Source organism: Mandrillus leucophaeus, unplaced genomic scaffold (genome assembly GCF_000951045.1).
Source record: "Mandrillus leucophaeus isolate KB7577 unplaced genomic scaffold, Mleu.le_1.0 Scaffold173, whole genome shotgun sequence".
NCBI classification, from domain to species: Eukaryota; Metazoa; Chordata; class Mammalia; order Primates; family Cercopithecidae; genus Mandrillus; species Mandrillus leucophaeus.
This window is the reverse complement of record NW_012101732.1, coordinates 1,627,082-1,640,785: the sequence shown is the minus strand read 5'-3', so window position 1 is coordinate 1,640,785 and position 13,704 is coordinate 1,627,082. Positions and strand designations below refer to the sequence as shown.

General features: G+C 39.1%; 1 protein-coding gene and 1 pseudogene across 1 annotated transcript in view; one reads left to right on the top strand and one right to left on the bottom strand.

Annotated features, from left to right (window-relative positions):
• The window catches only part of KHDRBS3 (KH domain containing, RNA binding, signal transduction associated 3), a 198,285-nt gene that overhangs the window by 160,498 nt on the left and 24,083 nt on the right, over positions 1-13,704 (top strand). The window lies entirely within an intron of this gene.
• LOC105537473 lies at positions 7,677-8,460 on the bottom strand (annotated as a pseudogene).

The following is a 13,704-nucleotide window of genomic DNA, read 5'->3' as shown; positions in this document are numbered from 1 at the left end:
TATTATTATACCATTTTATGGATGAGGAAATTGTGGCACAGAGACAGTGGAACTTCCCTGAACTCATGGAGGGTGAGTGCTGGAGCTGGCATGTGAACCCAGGCAATCTAAGCACTCTGCTATACTACGTCTCTATGTAACTGTTGTTATTATGAGTTTAAGTATTACATCCAGAAAATATTATAGTCTTTTCTGAGAACGTCTCCAGTCAATAAAATCCCAACAAATGATCTAAATAAAATTATGCATGCCATTTGTATACCTTATTTGTGCAGTAAAAAGTTGTTAAAGGCTCATTTAATTTAGATTGTTGAGAGTCCTAAACTGTGTCAGAAGCACAGACTTGAGGAGAGCTCAAAGTTACTTGTTGCAGGTTGACTTGTAATGGAGAATGTCGGTGCCTGAATTCCCCAGAATCCATTCATATGTCATTGTTAGACTCACAACTTTAGAAACTGAAATAATATTCAGACATGGTGTAGATCATATTTTTTGCTTGTATTTGTCATCATGAAGGGATATATTCCTTTTGGAAGGTAATTTATGAGTGTGCATCGAGAACCTTAAAAATATTTATGACTTATGACCCAATATTTTTACAATAAGTGCCTGAACTTACAGTATAACAGTGAGTGTCTGACAGTATGAATATATTTAAGAACTCTTTAATTGAAAAGAGTAAGCAATTTCTGGAAGAGTTCTGAGAAAGAGGAGGGTAAGGGATAAATTCAGTTTCTCACTTAACCTGTTGGGTAGGCGGTGATGTAATTAATTTAAGTGGCAATGAGATTTAGGAAAAAGTCAATAAGTTCATTTGGGATGTGTTGAATTTAGGTTGTCCATAGAATTGTAACAAGTACATTAAATAATTGATATAAAAATAGTTTACATACTAATAAGTCATTATATCCATGGTAACTATATTTCTCTCCCAGTTTTTCTTTGTAATTACAAAATGTATTATTATGGTTAGATTTTTACCCCAATTTTAGTAAGTAACTGAGTTGTAGTTTTATTTTTTGTATTCTCTTTCATCAGTGTCTTAAAGTATGTGTACCCAGCATTTTGACATGGTTAATCTCCCAGAAATTAGAGTAAGATAGTCAATTCCAAAGTATATTAAACAAGATAGAGTGGAAATATTATATGATTAGGAGTCAGGCAGACCTGACCTTTCCACTTAGCAGCTGTGTATGTGATCTTTCACTAACCCTCAATTTTCCCACCTACAAAACAAAGTGAGAGAATATACTTAAACAGTTTAGTATAGAACCTGGCCCATGGCACTCGGAATTTGTGATCGTGTTTTATTTTATGTGTCTGTCACTGCTGGGCATTTTGCTGCTGCTCAGTAAGTAGTACTGACTATGGGGAGATGATCATTGGCACCTTCGTTATCACCAGGTGATAGATTGCTTCCAGCTCACCTCATATCTGCTCATTTTCTGTGCAGAGTAGCACAGACCTAACTTGGAGCACACTGCAAGTGTAAAGGCATAAATGCTTTGCTTTTTTGTTGGTTGTTTCTTACTGTGATGCTCTTTTGTTCAGTGTTCTGGACCAAAAAGTAGATATACACGTTAGAAAGTAGGAAAATAATCATTAAAACGTCCATGTATTTCCTTTATCTGCCATTTATAAGGATTGCTGTACCACGTGAAAATGAATTTATGTTGTTTGTAAGTTTATAAAATAGAAGTATTTAATCCAATTGCAACCTTTTTGAAATGATTTATAAAAGGTATTGGATATAGTCTTAGACACTGCTAAATTTTAGAGACATTGGAAATAAAAAATACATATAGGTACATAGCCCAACAAGACATCTTACATAGAGGGAAAAAACCTATGCATATTGTCTTAGCCAAAGTAATATAATTAAAACAGTGTCTCAATTAAGGCTGCATAAAGATATAGTAAATTGAAGTGTGACCACGGGCAAGTTATTTAACCTGTGCTCTAGAGTAAAATGGGGATGACAATAATAGTACTGACCTCCTAGGGTTGTTGTAAATGTAAAGTTAAGCGAAATGGAAAGCATATCATATATGGGAAGCATGTTACACATTGTAAAGGCTATCAATAGCTATCATTAAAGTTCCACAATTCTTTATCTAAAACTATCGAAGCTAAATATGTCTTACATTCCACTTTTTGGAATTTGGGGAAAACAATATGAGATACATACACATACCATATGTTAGTACAGCTCCAGTGGAGCCCTGTGTGTGCTTCTCCAGGATAATGATTGCCCCTTTGATTCTTTGAAGTTTGTGGTCGGGGAAACTGATTACAAAGGAGTGTAAAGCATATGTGGCAATTTGAAAAAGAAGGGGGTTGCTTAAGGGAAGTATGTGGCATTCAGCCTTGGCAGTTTCTAATCCCACCAAATATAGCAATATTGCTAATAGGGTGGATTAAATAACTGATACAAGACTGTTTCTTCTATTAGAAGTCATCACTTTAGCAAGGCCTTTTTTTTTTTTTTTTAATCGAGACAGGCTGGTATACAGTGGCATGATCTCCACCCACTGCAACCTCCACCTCCTAGGCTGAAGCCGTTCTCCATCCTCAGCCTCCTGAGTAGCTGGACCACAGGCAAGAGATGGTGCCGCTGTCACTTTACTCTTTAATGTTCATACTCAGCTAATTTTCGTATTTTTTTAGAGACAGGGTTTTGCCATGTTCCCCAAGCTGGTCTTAAACTTTTGAGTGCAAAGCGATCTGTCTGCCTCAGCCTCCCAAATTGCTGGGATTACAGGTGTGAGCCACCACACCCGCTAGCAAAGCCCTTCCTGACTTGGCCCCAGTTCCTTCATCTCAGGTCACTCACTCGTGTAATGTAGCCTAATACTGAGTTTCTCAGTTATGGCTCATTTATACTTGTCTCAATTACCTATTAAAATGTGAAGTCTAACTTGTGAAAGTACATTGTCATCAAAATCTTCATGGCTACTTAGTTAATCTGACATACACCTTTTGAAGATATTGTGATTTTAGAATTTTCTAAAATGGTGCAAACAGGACAATTTGCCTTTCTTTGTATTTTAGTCTTTGCCAGATTACTTGCAACAGAGCTACCAGTTTCTTGGATCAGTAGTTATATCATCCAACAACGGTTGGTGATTCTCCTCTCCTCACATCCCGTTCTTTAAGGCTTCTATGTTTCCACGGTGCTCTATGCTTGCTCTGTCCTCCAGCAGAACTTGCCGGACTGTTGAGAATCCATCTCCTTTTCATAAAGAGTCGCACAGTAGCAGGGACCCTTTTGTACTCATGTTTATATCACCAGCACCTAATGCAGTACTGATCAGAAAGGTGATCTGTGTGTGTTTTTCAGTTGAGTTGATAACATGTAAGTCTGCATCTGTTGTAAACATTTCTTTATTAGAAACACAGTAAGAAATCTGGTACCATTGTAAGTCTAATGTGAAGATTGATGTAGTCTTCAACTCAGGCTACATAGAAGGTCACCTATGCAGCCTTAAAAAAAAAAAAAAGGGTGCCAAGAAAATCACCTGTTATTTTTTAATCTGAGTCTTGGTTTAGCACAGCTATCTATAAATTCTTTAAACCTGATAAGCAGCCAAAGGTTGAGAACTACTCTTCTTGAGTAATAAGTACTATAAATAAATTAGATAATATGTGTAAAGCACTTTGCACAGTGCCTACCAGAGAGTTGCTAAGGAAATACTTGTTTCTTCCAAAAATAAATTATTGGCCTTTTTATAATGTCTTCCATTCATTCATTCCCCAGACAACTATTGAGACCTGCGATGGGCCAAATTGTTCAAAAATACCTTATTCCAAAGGGAAATTTAAAGTTTTCTGTTCAGAATTTGAAGTTATGAATTCAAATGAAAGAAAATTGTAACTTTAAGAATGATAGAATACATAAGACACACTTCTAACAGAAGGCTTTTGCAGATCTTACATCATCTTCTCAATGAAGCCTAATGTGCCCAACATACTTCAAACTGTCGCTATTCACATTTAAGCTCTGCAAGGGCAGGAATCTTCATCCTTTTTTGTTCATCAACACTTCTTAAGCACCTAAGATAGTGAGTTGTTGTTTAGTGGGTATATTCTAAACTGTCGTCAGTAATAGATGACCGTTCTACCAGGCAAACCAAAGGAGGTTTTTGTGCAGAAGAGCAAAAAAAAAAAAAAACGCTCAGTGGTCCTGTTGACTTGGTGTGCGCTGGTAGTGACCAGTTTTTCAGTGAGGCTGCAGCCTGCTGTGCCTGGGAAGGTAGGTGCACTAAGTGTCTGTAGAGAGATCCATAGAGAACATTTTGTGATGGGCCTTAATACCAGGCTCAGGAGTTCCACAGTTTTTTGTTTGTTTGTTTTGGTTTTTATCAGTGAAGGTGCTCCCCATGCCCGTAGCCTGCACACTGGTCCAAGTGAAGGTCACCATGCTTGTGGAGCACCCGGGCCTGGCTGCTGCTTGCCCACCTCCACTCCAGTCCTGAGCTATCACGTCTCCCTGCTGCAGCCCATGTGATTGTTTCCGTATAATTACATGCTCTCATAATACCCAGCAGTTTTCCATCATAACTGCAATTTTATATTGAAGTGATTATTTGATCAATGTCTGTCTTCTTTTTAAAATCTATTCACTGTCACCTCCCCCAGTGCCTGCCACAGTGCTGGAACATACGTAGTGCTCAATAAATATTTACTGAATAAAATGTGGAGAGGTAGAATTTTACTTTACATCAGTAATTTTAAAACAAAGTAGGTATTCTTATCACATTTCTTATCTGATTAAAGTACTGTAAGTATCATAGTTTAAATGCTTTTAATGCCGCATATTTGAAGAGTGAGCCTGTATAATTTGATATGCAGATTGATGTAAGTTAGTGTGCCACCAGATTCCCCAGGAACACTAAAAACCATTTGCTGCCCTAACATTGTGTCAAAGGAAGATGCCGACAATCCCATAAAAAATCAAAAGGAATAATTATTTCATATGTGTAAATATTGCAGCTCACAATCAGTATTTTCCTAAAGAGTAATGGATATGGCTTTGAAATCTGAATATCAAATGTGTTTATCAGAAATCTCCTCAAAAAGATACCTTAGTATACCAGATGGAAGGATTGGCTGCAAAAACAAATGCAAGATTAACAAATGATTCAGAGAAATACTGTAACCTGGCTCATAACATGTTGATGGACCATTTCTAATGGTATGGGAAGAGCCAAGGAATCCAATACCAAAAGATTCCATGCCTTGACTCCCAATGTAGTTGGACTTGGGGAATCAAAAACAGAAGTACAAAAAAAATAGGCTTAAGGAACCCAACCTTGATCTTGGTCTTTCCCCAAAGTTGTTGTATAGTTTTTGAACTTCTAAGCACATATTTCATTTGCGGCAGGCTTCCCAGCCTCCCTGTCACTTGGTAGCCAATCTCTGACCCCTTTTCTACTCTCCAGACGTTTCCTGGAACCTCAGTCTGTGGTAACAGTTCTTCTTCTTACACGTCCCCAGTATTTCAACCTGGTTTCTCAATGTTAGGTTCCATGAAATTCTAATAAGTAGTTTCAATACTTCGTGCAAAGAATTGTCATTAAAATTACTCGTGATATCTAGTGACAGTATCTATAATTGATAGTATTTTGTAAGTCATCCTTTGCCAGAAAAAAATAAGTGATAAGGATCTGTTCCCTTGTGTCTCTTCATAAGAAATCTTAGTTTTCTTGTTAGCGTTTCTGAGAAATTAATTGAAGTTTGAAATTAACTAACAAGCTACAGTAAAAATACTGAAGCTTGAGTCAAAAGACATGTCCAAATTTGAATCCTGACTGTCATTTATTCTGTGACCTTGAGTGAGTCTCACAGTAAACTTTATGCTTAACTAATAAAGTGAGTAGGCAAATTAATATTCACCTTCCTGAAAGTCAGATAAAATTATGAAGTGCAGAGTACTGAGCAAACAAAAGGAAACTGTTAGTTGTTGGTATTTCTTTAGGGTTGTGTCACCTAAGTTCCTTACTTTTTTTTATTTTTATTTTTTTACTCTTGAAGTATAGAATTTTATTTAGAAACTGTTTAAAGTGAAAAAAAACCTTGTCAAGAAAGACCAAGTGGAAAATGGGTTCCCAATAAAATGGAATTTTAGGGCAATTAAAGTCTAAAAGGCCGCAAAAGAGAAACAGCACCACTGCCGTTTGAACCATGGCTAGTTACTCGCATTTTTTGGCATTGTTAATCACTGAGTCTGGTTTTCCTCTGAACTCCACACAGCACGCACTACACAACAGTTTTATCGTATAACACTTGCTTTCTACACACATTTTTTGGCATTGTTAATCACTGAATCTGGGTTTCCTCTGAACTCCACACAGCATGCACTACACAACAATTTTATCATAGAACACTTGCCTTCTACACACATTTTAGAACAAGCTACCACCAGAAACTAATCAATATAGATACATCAGGGGCGAAACAATCTCAGTAGTGGGTGAGACACATTTTCCAGAATCCTGCAAATGAGGGAGCGTTAAGGAATGAAATATTTTAAATATTAATAATTAATTTAGACACGATACTATATTTTCTGCAAAAGAAAATTAACATTTAGCCACACACCAATGCATTTTATCTCCAAAGAAACTAGTGCACTGGCAAAGTATTCAGATTACAGTGGAGAGCTGTGGACAGCAGATACCAAAAATACCCCAGCCTTGCAGATCCCAAGGTAACGATGGCTTTCACTGACCACTCCCTTTGCCAGACGTCCAGAAAGAATTGCAGCATGGTCACCTGCCTGCTTCACTTCCAGCTCTAAGCAGCAAACTTCAGGGAGCCAAAGAGGAGTCCCCAGTGAGCAAGGGGAGCAGAGAAGAGAAACGTGGTCAATGTAAACCTAAAAGACAGTAAAATGGGATACAATCCCCATTCAAATCCCAGAGATGTGGGGAAGTCCCCAAAAGTAGTTGTTAGGTTAAAAATCTGGGCACACTTCACTTCCCCAAAAATGTAATACATAGAAATTTTGGGGATAACTGGAAAAACAGAGAAATACTTAATGAAAACCAAGCTCTTCAACTCGAACATCTCTATGTTGTGGGCTGAAACACATCCTCTGTTATCCAGGAAACAGTGCCTCTTGCTTTTTAGCAAGGATGCAATTGACCAATGACACCAAGTGGCTTTACAGGACAACTTTTTAAATATTCATTTTAGACCAAAGCCTAGGCCTGTGAGGCTTCAAGCAGCCCTATAAGACCTGTGACAGCAGGTTCCAAGGTCTGGCCCTTCCTTCCCAAACACAGTGTCAAACACAGTATCTCCTGTAATGTTACATTTTATATTTTGAAATATGGAAGCATATTTTAAATACTCTTAAGGCATTTATTTATTACAGCGTTCTCTGATTTCACATTAGCTTAAAAATTCAATTGAGCCTTTCCATTTCTCCACTGAGGTCGCCGCCTCAGCATATTACATAACACCTTCTCCAGTACTCAGTGTGACCCGCATCTGCACGGTGAGCCCCACAGTCAGCCTCTATGTGTCCGAGGTGAACCAGGTGAACCCTAAGAAGAGGCACTTTCTGCTTGTGAAAAGAAACCAGTGAGTCCTCTAAGGATAATAAAAGGGAGTATTTTATAGTTAAGCACATGAAGTGAAGAATTCAGATGTTGCTCTGCTGGTCCAGGCTGTTAATACTCTTCTTGCTCCTCCTATGGACCTCCTTCATCAGATGTCCCTTCATCTGTGACATACAGAATGTCTGCAATCCTCTGCAATACAGGGTCATTTTCCCCCTCGTTCTCCTGGCAAATCAATTCAATGTTCCATAGCTTTCCAAAATAGAAATCCCTCCCTTTCTCCAAGTCTTCAACAGTAATTTTCAGTACGTTGACTGCTGCACCAACTCAGCTGCCTGTCGTCCCCGTTGCGCGCACCGGGGTTCTTTCACACCACGCCAGGGCCAGCCTTAGGAGCCGCAGCAGTTCACTGTGTTGAGATGGGCCTCTGGGGAGCTGCACTACTAGGACTGAGAGGTTTCTTGGGTTTATTCAGAGCTGGAGCAATGAGAGAGGGAGCCGCTGCAAATTCTTGACCTTGTCTGGCAGCCACAGGGTCATAGTCTTTTTCCACCATAGTTTGCATCAAAAAACTTCTTGAACCGCTGAACAAATTCAAAGTTTTCGTGAAACTTTCCTTTTACTAATTTGTCCACAGGAATTATTTTGTCAACACCCATCCTCTTAAGACCTACTTGTAGTATTTTGAAGTTCTGGATGCACCCATGTTCTAGCTTAGCTTAGAATTTCACTTTCTTCAAGGCAATGGAGCCAGGGAGCAGCATGTCTGTAAACTAACACTAGGCAGCCGCTGAGCACAACTCTTCAACTGCAGAGGCTAATTGATCCAGACCAGCATGTCATGTCCGCTTAGGTTATCACTGGTCACTGACGTTGAGTACACGTTCACTGCCATCTTTGACTCTCGACAGAACCCTGTCCACTGCCCGCACCCAGGTCCGGTTCCAGGTCCTTACTTTTTAGGCAACAATGAATGTTTGCTGAATAGATTGTATGACCACAAAAGTAAGGACTCTGAGGAAAATTACTCATTTAAAAAGGACTTCTGCTTTAATATCATTAACAACAACTGTCCTTCATATAGGTATATAACACATCATTTCATTTAAACTTTACAACAGTCTTATGAAAGATTTTTCTTAACTTTTACAGATGAGAAATTGAATGAATTTTAAGCTGACAGAGAGTAAATGCTGAAGCCTAATTTCTGATATATGTTCGTTTGGCGTCAAAGCCTGGTTAACTATTCTATGCCGTCTTCTAAAATGATTACAGTAAGATGGAGAAACCTGCTTAAACATGAAAACTCGAGTCTGTAAAAGTAAATGTGGCATTGCACAGACCTCGCACATGGACGGCAACACATGCTCTGTGAGCTGCACGCCCGGGCATTGCTGAGGCTTCCCGGAGTGGTGGACTTGGGGGTGTTGGAGGAGGAAAGAGGCACAGTGGGAACTGAGGCAGTTCTCATAAGGCAAACATTATTCTCCTTGTCTCCTTTTTCTTGGAATCTAACAAAAATTCATAATTTTTTTTCAGTTCTGTAGAACCATCTGCAACCTTTTAAGCAACTTTGTCGTAGGAAGAGTAGCAGGACATTGCTGTTCCTGTTAAAATAAGAAAATAAGGTTAGCTATATCTATATCAGAAAAATACAGGGATACTCACACACCTCATTTCCAAATGCATTGCTCTATTTTTTAGGGCTGGGTGAAACTATGAATTAATCATAAATTCAACCAAATTAGATGTTTTATTTTTCTCTCATGCAAGGATGTAATCGGCTCCAAGCTCATGTGACAGCTTTCTGTAGTTACTAAGAATCCAGGCTGCTTCTGCCCTTCTCTTCCACACTCCTTCACCCTGGCTTCTATCCCAAGGCTCTTCTCATTCACAGTGGCTATTATACTTCCAGCTGCCAAGTTGAGGTTCAGTCAGGAAGCAGGGGGAAGAGTGGAAAGCCATGCCTTCTAGGTGAGTTGGTCTTCTGTTAGGAAATTTCCTAGAAGCTTCACTCCGTAAATTTTGCTTCTATCTCTCTGACTGCTTCATCTGCAAAAGGATTGATATGTTATCACTAGTGCCCAATCCCTAGCATTGTAAGGGATCTGTTGGTAAGAAAGAAGGTGAAGATGCATGTTAAACAGGCAACAATAAATGCCTCTTGGTTCTTCTAATATATAAATTAGGGATTTTTCTTTTAGATTTTTTCCTTTTACTGAGATATAATGTACATACAGCAAAGAGCATAAATTTTTATTTATCTGGAAAAAAATAGTTCAGTGCACGTTAACATATGTATACACCCACGTAACCATGAGGAGAATTTTTCAGGCACCCCAGAAGTGTCTCTGGCTTTTTCTCTTAGATGTTGGTTATCAGTTATCTTACCTCTCGTCATCTCCTTTTGATTCTGAATTACATGGCTTTTTTTTTAAGTACCCAAACATATCTCATATTATTCTGAGAATGTACTGATTGACAGTTAAATTAGATGGTAGTGAAAAGCAGGTGGTGTTGAAAAAAATCTACACTTGGCTTTCAGAGTAACTAGACTTCTATCCTGATTCCATGCGTTTCTAGCCATGTGACTTAGACAGTGTCTAAACTTTATGGCTCTGATTAGCTGCTTTCTTATTACTAACCCAGAATGAATGCTGCTGTTCTGCTTAGAATGATTTTTTTCTTCATCTTTGTCTGGCTTTTCTCTTAGTTGTCAGTTGAGGCATTTCTTCTTTCAGGAATCTTCCCATGTCCCCCAAAACTGGTTCAGGTATCCCACCTCCATGTTCCTGCAGAACTCTGGGTTTCTCGGTATCATCGTGTTCCATTTCCCTGTTGACACTTGTCTCACTTGTGCACTAGACTCAATATGGTTTATCACAAAGACCGAATCTTGTTTGCTGCTGCATTCCAAGGCCCAGCACACAGTGAGTGCTCTGTAAATATCTGCCGAACAGATGTTGAATGAAAAAGATGGTCTCTGAACCTCCTAAATTCATACTAAGACTATTTCACAAAACACAGTAGACATGGTGAGAGCTTGTTTTCTTAAATGGCAGAAAAGTGTTGTTTTTAAACCTAAATTTATGAAATAGACATAACAGCTTTATTGCAACTTTATTTTAAAGATGAAAGATAAATTTTGTAAAATACATGGCTTATAATAGGTATTTCATAAGGGATATCTATTGTTAGTGTGATATTAAATTTTATGTGCATGTCTTTGTGTCTCGTGTGACTGTGAACTCATTGTCTCCACATGCCCATCACCTAGCGTCAGATAGTAGTAGTTGCAATAGGTCCATCTCTAAATCAGTCTTGCCAGAAACTTCCAGGGCACACGCTTCCTTATTGCTTGCTCTGAGTAATCTATCTTCCTGAGTCTTCTTACACAGAAGGTGGTACTCAAGCTTTGTGGAGAATAAAATAAGAGAAAAAGGATTCTGAGTGTCTCATGAGAGATTAAGGTTAAACACAAAGCAAGAACTTTCTGGCAGATCTGTTCGAGGGTATTACTGTGACAGGTTATTCAGGTTTCATCCCTAGAAGTCTTTGAAAGTGGAGAGATAATCATTTCTCTCAGATGATTAAGACAGTTTAGCCTGAAGGCCAGTAGATGGGCCACATGACCTCTGAAGGTCGATTTCTTCCCTTTGATTCAGCCAAGTACCAGTAAGTTCCTGCACTTTGTAGTGGAGATAAAGTTTAGAAGTATTTCACAGTAGAAAAGGGAAAGGACCAGCTGTAAAAGACAAAGTTCCTGTCTCCAGTTCTCTGGCAAAGCTGTATTAGCATTTGAAATCCTTTTATTTGACAAAGTCATTGTTATATCTGAGTTTTTGCAAACTTAATTACAATAGGGTTAAGGATAATAGTCACCATTTATTTTGTACTGACTAAATGGCAGGCCAGTGACTAGTGTTTTGTGTAGGTGAACTCATTTAATTATTACTCATTCATTATCAGCCTGGCTGTAAGACAGCTGCAGCAGACACTTGGTGAGCAGAAAGTATAAGCCAGATTCCTTCATTCATTCATTCCTTCTATCAGTGTCTTTATTGAGCACCTTTTATGTCTGAAACACTTTAGAAGCTGGAACTCAAAAAATTTAGCTGCCCGCCCAAGCTTACCCTGCTTCTAAGTGGAAGAAGAGGATTCAAAACTCAGAGAGCCTTTAATCCATTCTCTGGGCTCTTAATCATTGCTGCATGCTAGGTCTCCATAATAATAATGGACTTTGTCCATAAAATGCTTTACATACAATCGTAGTTGATCCTATAGCAGCCAGTGAAATAGCTAGAATGTGAGATGGAGAGGCATTGGATTGAGGTATGAAGAAATACTGAAGTTATCGATTGGGACATCTAGAATACTGTAGGACTGTTAGAACCCACGTTCTATGTCTGAGCTTGAATACTTCACCTGATAGGAAAGCAAATGCTTTAACCCCAGTATACTCAGTAACTCCTGTCAGGCTTCTGACTGTTTCATGGCAGCAGACTCCACCCAGATAGTAACTTCTGGAAGATTAAGGAAAAGGCCAAGATAATGGGCAGAAACACCTCCGGAGGGGAAACATTCTGCTGCTGGACCATGTTAGGAGATGGTTTATGATGGGAGCGAAGAGATGAGAGACAAGCCACCAGCGTTTACAGCGACATGCCTGGGGGCAGGGAGGGAGTAAGGAATGTCTGGTAGGAAGGCTAGAAAACCTCCTGGAAGAGAACCTGGAACAAGTAATTGCCTGTGGAGTCCCACCTGAGCTTTATGGAGCATCAATGCCTGTGCTTTCCTGAAGAAGGAGCCCTTGGGTCTGGAATTCCTGTGGTGGTCTGGGTTTCAGCAGACTGACTCCCTGGGCAGTATCTGGGTAGTGTAATATTGCTAATTTTGATAACATAAAACCTTGGTGTCAGAGAAATTAAGAAGAGCATTGTTGTATTTACACAGACCTTTGTTCTAATCCTGGCTTCACCACTTACCAGCTGTGTGATTTAAGTAAGTTTCTTAATTTACCAAACCTGCTTTTTTTTTTCTGTTTTGTGAAATGGGGTAATATCTATCTGCAATGTGTTATAAAGTTTAATATATGTATGTATGTATACAGATGTGTTGCTTAACAATAGGGACACATTCTGATAAATGCATCCTTGGGTAATTTCATCACTGGGGGAACATCGAAGAGTGACTTATTACCCAGATGGGATAGCCTAATGCACACCTAGGCTGAATGATGCAGCCTCTTGCTTCTAGGCTACAGACCTGGACAGCATGTCATTGCACGGAATACTGTGGGCAGTGGCAACGGTGGTCAGTATTTGTGTATCTAAACCTATCTAAACATAGAAAAGATACAGTAAAAATATGGTATAAAAAAAGATGGTACACCTGTATAAGGCACTTACCATGAATGGAGCTTGAAGGACTGGAAGTTGCCGTAGGTGAGTCAGTGAGTGGGTGGTGAGTGACTGAAGGCCTGGGACATTGCTGTGCGCTATTGTAGACTTCATAGACATTGTATGCATAGGCTACACTGCATGTATTAAAAAGTGTTTTTTGGCCGGGTGCAGTGGCTCACGCCTGTAATCCCAGCACTTTGGGAGGCCAAGGCGGGCGGATTGCCTGAGGTCAGTAGTTCAAGACCAGTCTGGCCAACATGGTGAAACCCCATCTCTACTAAAAATACAAAAAAATTAGCCGAGTGTGGTGGCATGTACCTGTAATCTCAGCTATTCAGGAGGCTGAGGTAGGGGAATTGCTTGAACTGGGGAGGTGGAGGTTGCGGTGAGCCAAGATCACGACACTGCACTCCAGCCTGGGCAACAGAGCGAGACTCCATCTCAAAAAAAAAAAGTATTTTTCTTCAATAATAAATTAACAGCTTACTATAACTTTTTTACTTTATAAACTTTAATTTTTTAACTTTTTAACTCTTTCGTAACACTTAGCTTAAAACACAAACATATTGTACAACTGTGCAAAAATGTATCCTTATTTCATAAGCTTTTTCTGTTTTTAAACTAATTTTTTTTAACTTTTTAAACGTTTTTGTTAAAAACTAAGACAGACACACACTACACAGTGTCAGGATCATCTACATCCTTATCTTCCACCTCCACATCTTGTGTCTCTGGAA